This window comes from Crocodylus porosus, unplaced genomic scaffold (assembly GCF_001723895.1).
Source record: "Crocodylus porosus isolate Cpor-Errol unplaced genomic scaffold, CroPor_comp1, whole genome shotgun sequence".
NCBI classification, from domain to species: Eukaryota; Metazoa; Chordata; order Crocodylia; family Crocodylidae; genus Crocodylus; species Crocodylus porosus.
In genome coordinates, this window is record NW_017728943.1 from 86,208,875 (window position 1) to 86,215,595 (window position 6,721).

Here is a 6,721-nt window from a genome sequence, read left to right on the forward strand (position 1 = left end):
GCCTGCTGGTCCCCTCTGACTAGTTTGTAACAGGCCTCTAGATCCCCCCTCAGCCTTCTCTTGTGGAGGCTGAACAGGTTCAGGTCCCTTAGCCTTGTCTCATAGGGCCTGCCCTGCTGCCCCCTGATCATGCGACTGGCCCTCCTCTGGACCATTTCCATGTTGAAGTGCGGCACCCAGAAATGGATGCAGGACCCCAACTGTGGCCTGACCAGTGCCACATAGAGGAAGAGGATCACCTTCTTGGACCTGCTTGAGATGCATCTGTGGATGCATGACAAGGTGTGGTTGGCCTTCCTGACTGCATCCCCACTCTGCTGGCCCATGTTCATCTTGGAATCAATGATGACTCCAAGATCTTTTTCTGCCTCTGCACAGATGAGAAGGGAATTCCCCAGCCTGTAGGTAAGGTGCTGATTCTTCCTTCCCAGGTGCATCACCTTACACTTGTCAGTGTTGAATCCCATCCTATTCTCATCTGCCCACCCTGTAACCTGTCTAGGTCTGATTGCAGCCTATTCCTCCCATCTAGCATGCCCACATCCCCCCACATCTTAGTGTCATCTGTGAATTTGAACAGGGTGCTTTTTACCCCCTCATCCAAGTCACTGATGAAGATGTTGAACAGTGCGGGCCCAAGGACCGAGCCCTGGGGGAACCCCACTGCCCACATCCCTCCAGGTCGAAAATGACCCATCCAGCACCAGTCTCTGGCTGCAGCCCCTCAGCCAGTTAGTGACCCATTTGACTGTGTAGGTGTCAATGCCACAGTCCCCCAGTTTTTTAATGAGAATGGGGTGAGAGACAGTGTTGAAGGCCTTCTGAAAGTCCAGAAAGACTATGTCCACTGCTACCCCTACATCTAAGGATTTTGTGACCTGCTCATAGAAGGCCACCAGGTCGTTCTGACAGGACCTGCCTCTAATGAACCCATGTTGGCTGCCCCTAAGCATAGGCCCCCTAATGGCCCCTCATGGACATGCGCCAGGATAATTTTTTCAAAAAGCTTGCCCAGGATTGAGGTAAGACTAACTGACCTATAGTTTCCTGGGTCCTCTTTCCTCCCTTTTTTGAAAATGGGAACCATATTGGCCCTTTTCCAGTCCTCTGGCACCACACCATAAAGCCATGCCAGGGGTCCCACAATGACCTCTGCTAATTCCCTCAGCACTCTGATGTGGGAATCATCAGGACCAGCTGATTTAAATATGTCCAGATCATCCAAAAATTCCCTGACTAGATCCTCACTGACCCTTGGCCTGGGTTCGTGTCCCCTGGGGCCTGAGGGGAACCCGGTGGGGGGTGCTGATCTGGTCCCTGTTCAGGAAAATGGAGGCAAAGAAATTGTTAAATAGGTTAGTTTTGTCATCTGGTGTGACAACCAGATTTCCTAGCATGTCCTGCAGAGACCCCATGTTACCCAGTACCTTCTTTTTGCCCCCTTCTGTTCACTCCTTATCATTTCACTGTTCCAAACCATAAAACTCTTGCAAATGATAATAAATTTCACTTCCTCATATTAAGTGATAGTATATAGACTGTAGTTCTAAAAATGCAAAATAAGCATTTTTAAGCCAGCTAATAGTGCAGGAGGTTTGATTTGGGAGACAGTAAAGAATGACAGGAGAAAAAGCAGAGCCCTTTTCAGGACAGTGATTACATTTCACATACAAATTACCACTTCACTGTTAAGTCACTGAATTGTGTTTAAAATTTTCCTGTTGGTTTTTTTTAATTATTATTATGGCTTGTCTCTTCACCCACTATCAAATCCTCTCTTGTTTTTTACCCAGAAGACAGCTTTATAGCATATATTAAGAAGTAATTTCCCACTTTAATATGAAGTCCTAGATAATAGTTTTAAAATATTAAATTATTTTCTTATGGATATTTTGTCCCCCCCCCCCCCGCCCTATACCTACTTCTACTGCACAATGCTGACTTTTCTCCATTGGGTCATAATTATCCCTGCTTTTTCATAGTGGTTATTCACTTATACTTTTAAGATTGTACCAGGGGAAATAGACATATCCCTTATACAAAGACAGCTCCCTTATACAAGACCCCTTCCTTGCTGTATAAGGAGTCTTACATTAACCAAAAGCTCAGTTTTTCAGTGAGGCACAGACTGCCTTAGTGAGTTATTCAATTAACTCAGGCATTTCTTATGCCTAAAACAGGGAATTTTGCTTGGGACTGATATCCAGGAAACTCTAGGGTCAAGTTTCAGAATATGCAGGTCTCTTATGTTTCACAAGGAGATGAGAAATGTACTGTTCTGGTGATTATTAGGAACACTGGATGGCTTAGGTTGTTTTAGTTCTAAAACCCCTGAACCGTTTTACAAGTACTCAACTCTTGCATATCACACTCTGGAAGACTGCAAGGTACTTATTAGCAACGGTGCTGTCCTTCAGCATCAACATACAAAGCCCCATGCAAAGCACCTCTAAGCCTCCATACATTCAAATCATAAAATTCCTAAGGCTCCCTAGGAAGGTAGTAGTAAACGAGAAGAAGATTGTGGGTTTGGATTTATTGTTCCTTATTGCCTCAAGGAACTTAGCAACATTTTCAGACCAAGCAAAAAAAATCTCTAGGAATGAAAAACACAGTATACTTCAATATTAGGTACTCTGACCAGAGCAAATGTGAGTGTTACATATATTCTGATATATAATGTTATATATAATGTTATAACATTATATATCAGAACATATGCAACACCCATTTGATGAGTGGATACCTATAGACTTGCTGGGAGGCTGCTCTGATGCGCTGTAATTACAGTATGTCGCAGTAGTCTCAATTAATCATGTCTGTTGAAACATGCTAATTAGCATGCTCCAGCCATCCTCTGCTTCTCATGTATCAGCATCCCCATGCTTTGAAATGGTGGCCAGGGCACTTTAACTAAAACTTGTCCCCCTATTCCTTTGGGCTGTATAACTAATCTTAGTCTTCACTGAATTCCAAACACTCAGCTCTGCTCCTTTAAGTTCTGGGCTCCGTCCCTATTAAATTATAGCCTTCATCTCCCAACCAGTTTATCTGACAAAGTCTTCTTCAGGGCAGAGCTTCTGCCCCAGCAGCCTGCAGAGACAGACTGCCCCCTTTCCTTCCTGCTCTGGACTCTTATATATCCTAAGCCCTGCCCTGCAGATCAGGTAACTCCTTTGTCAGCTGACTTGCCCACAGGGTCCTTCCTTAACCTCTGCTTTGCTGTTTACTACAAAAACCCAGTCGTTAAAGGGGCCACACTACTTTCTGGTAGCAGAGCGTGGGTTCTCTGTTACACTGAGCTAGATATAATCTGGTAGAAAAAAACCCCTTACCTTACTGGAATTGAAATGCTTTGTAAACCTGCTCTTTTTGTAGGAGGTAAATGTCACAAAAACTAGTTCAACAATATCTTCTAACTAGCAGAGTAATCAGGATTTTGGCTGTGGGGCTTGTCAAAGTCCTAATAAATATAAACAAGAACATTAGTGCTGATATAATCCAAATCAATCTTTAAAGATATGGAGGATGTTTTGGGTTAGACATGGCAGAGGCCAAATGGAAAAAGAGGATATGAATATCCTGAAACTGGGATATAAGGAGGTTGGAAGGGCAATAAAGGGTCAGGAGTGGCCATGGTGGGGAATAACATAAAATAATAAACTTTAATGACAAGTCATTCTGTCCATCTCAGTTGAACATTTTCAGTGAACTCTTCATTGTATTGATGATTTTATGAAATATACCCCTTTCATGGAAGAAGAGGGAGGAAAAAATCAATCACCCTATGTGAAAGAGTAAACAGCGACACAGCAAAAAGAGCCTGGGAACTCCACTTCCAGAGCTGTTACCATATAAGGATAGAAGCTCCAGGAAAAGCAAAGAAAGAGGAGACAGGAATCTCTGAAGAAAAAAAATGAGCGCACCTGAAGAAGAAAGAGGGGGAAAAAGAAGATCCCCAGGAGATAAGAGACTTACCTCAGGATTTCTCTTGACGCAGGAGAGCATGGAGCACAGAGAAAGAAGGGTGGATCTCCGAAGAGGCACTCAAGACATGGCTGGCAGTCGCTGAAAAGTGAACAAAAAAAAAAGAAGAGTGAATTGAATCACTCCCACAAGCTTAGAGAAGGCATCTGAGTGTTGACCACAAGGCTTCTGGCACGCGCAAGATAAAAGGTACACACTTATGATAACAGAAATAATTAGAAAGAATACAAAGGGGTTTGAAGAAATAAACAGACGAACCAGAGTTAAAGAGACTCTGTTTCCTAATACCAAGTTCAACCTTACCAAACGTATAAAGTTATGTAAGGACAGTATAGAGATAGAATTACAAAGTTGATATAACTGATAAAAAAAGAGAGAGAGGATAAATGAACCACTTCTGTTTAAAGATAAAGAAAGCTTGTATAGTGTTATAAAGAATAAAAATAAAGACAAGTGTTAATCTGCATCTAATTGTGAATATATATACATATTGGTGAGTGTGTGGGAATAGTCAAGAAGGCATGTGAAGTTTTCCTCTATAATACCAGGACTCCTAATAGAAACTCTAAAAGTAAAATGAAACAACAAATATATATAATAACCCTCCCAATGAGTAACATCATAAATTAGAACATAGTATAATAATATCCAAGATGTGGCAGGCAGGAAAGTTGACATATTTACAGTTCTTTGGGAGATTATAAGAAGATACAGAGAGGCATCATAAGGTGCACCAACACACCCTACAACTGAAAGAGAGATTTAGGAACTCATTAATAGATCTGGCAGAATATTTCCAACACCAGCCCTTAAGCTAACATCCAGCTCTGTTTGCTTCTTTCTCTGCAGCATTATTCCTTTGTATTTAATGAAAACACACTGTATTACCATGCATAATGTCATTTGTAAAACTTCATTAATAAGAAAACAGGAGAACCAATTTGAAATAGTTGGTATTCAATTTGGCATTGCTATATGTTCTGCCCTTAAAACAGTTTCACATTTGTTCCTGTTAGGAAAGATATTGTCCTGACTGGGCGCATCTGCACATGCACCTAACTATACAGTTGGTACTGTGCAGTCATTTAGTATTTGTTTTAATTAAAGCTGCAGCTAAAGCAAGTACTAAATGACTGTACAGTGCAGTACCCACTGGTGCTATGTAGTTCTGGCTGTGCATGGGTTATTTTTCACTCTGCTGAGCAGTAGCTTGTTGCTACATCATGGTTATTGCCTGCTGATGCTACGTCACCATAGAGATGAGCTACATCACCTTAGCTCATCACTACAGCAATGTAGTGTCTCACATAGACACATCTACTGTGTAAGTAGCAAGTGTTTATCGATAATATAATGATGGAAACCTGTGATTATATCAGTATATGTTTAAAGCTGGTTAATATTTTGGAGCTATCCACATAATTAATTTGTATTTCCATTATTCAGTGGTGAATGGAGAAAAGCCTTCCATAAGTTACACTGACCTTGATTCAAACACTTCTGTACAATTTAACCTACTTGTATTGCTGACCATAGTATAAAATAAGACTCCCACTCAGTTAAATTTTCCTGTTTTTTCTCCTCCTCCTGGTTAAAGGATCAGGTTCTGGAGTTCTACTCATTAGAATCGCCATTCACTGCAACCGGAACTCTTTGCTTTTTCAAAGAATTTGAGGCCACGCTATAGAACCTGTACTATCCTGAAATAGTATGAACAGAACATGCTTACCACAGACAAAAAGCATATCAGTAATGTCTTTAACTCTCTGACTACAGGCTGTTAAAATAGAATAGCCAAATTCATTAATGTTATAACAGTGGGATAAAGCAAGGAATCAATTTTAAACAATTTTTACATAAATACATAAATACATAAAAACCAGAAATTATAAAGGTGATTTTTTAATTACAGAATACTATACAATTTAAAACATATACTTAGGCCTTCTTCTGAACATTTCTTCACCTTATTTAGAGAGAGATCTTAAATATTCGAGACTTTACAGCTTGTTAACATGAACATTTTTAAAGCCAGAAGTCACAAGTTTGAAGCTGACACTGCATGGGATAGTGTTATGATCAAGGAAAGACCCTACATTGAAAGACTGCGGGACCTAAACCTGTTCACCATTCACAAAAGAAGGCTGATGGGGGACCTGACGACTGTCTATAAACTCACTAAGGGTTTGGGAGAGACACTGTTTCCCATAGCGCCCCCTGGCATGACAAGGAATAATGGATACAAGTTATTGGAGAGTAGGTTTAGATTAGACAGTCACAAGAACTACTTCACAGTTAGGGCGGCTAGGAGCTGGAACCAACTTCCTAGGGAAGTGGTGCTGGCTCCTACCCTGGGGATCTTTATGAAGAGGCTTGATGCCTATCTAACTGGAGTCATTTGAGCCCAGTTTTTCTCCTGCCCAGGCGGGGGGTCAGACTTGAAGATCTACGAGGTCCCTTCCGACCCTACTTCTATGATTCTATGAAAGAAACATGGAAAAAATAGAAACAAAAGTTCAACAGAAATCTTGACATTATACTGCAGCCAACTGTTAATTAAGTGACCCTGTTAGATAGAAAACAGTAAAGAAATACTAATGTCAATTTGCAGTTCTACACAGGTGTGCGCACATGTGCAATTAATGCTATTAGACTTACTGCACAGCAAGTTATAGTGCAGTAAATCAGCCCTGGGAATGCATCTACATGTACACCTTGTTGGGAGCAGATTTAA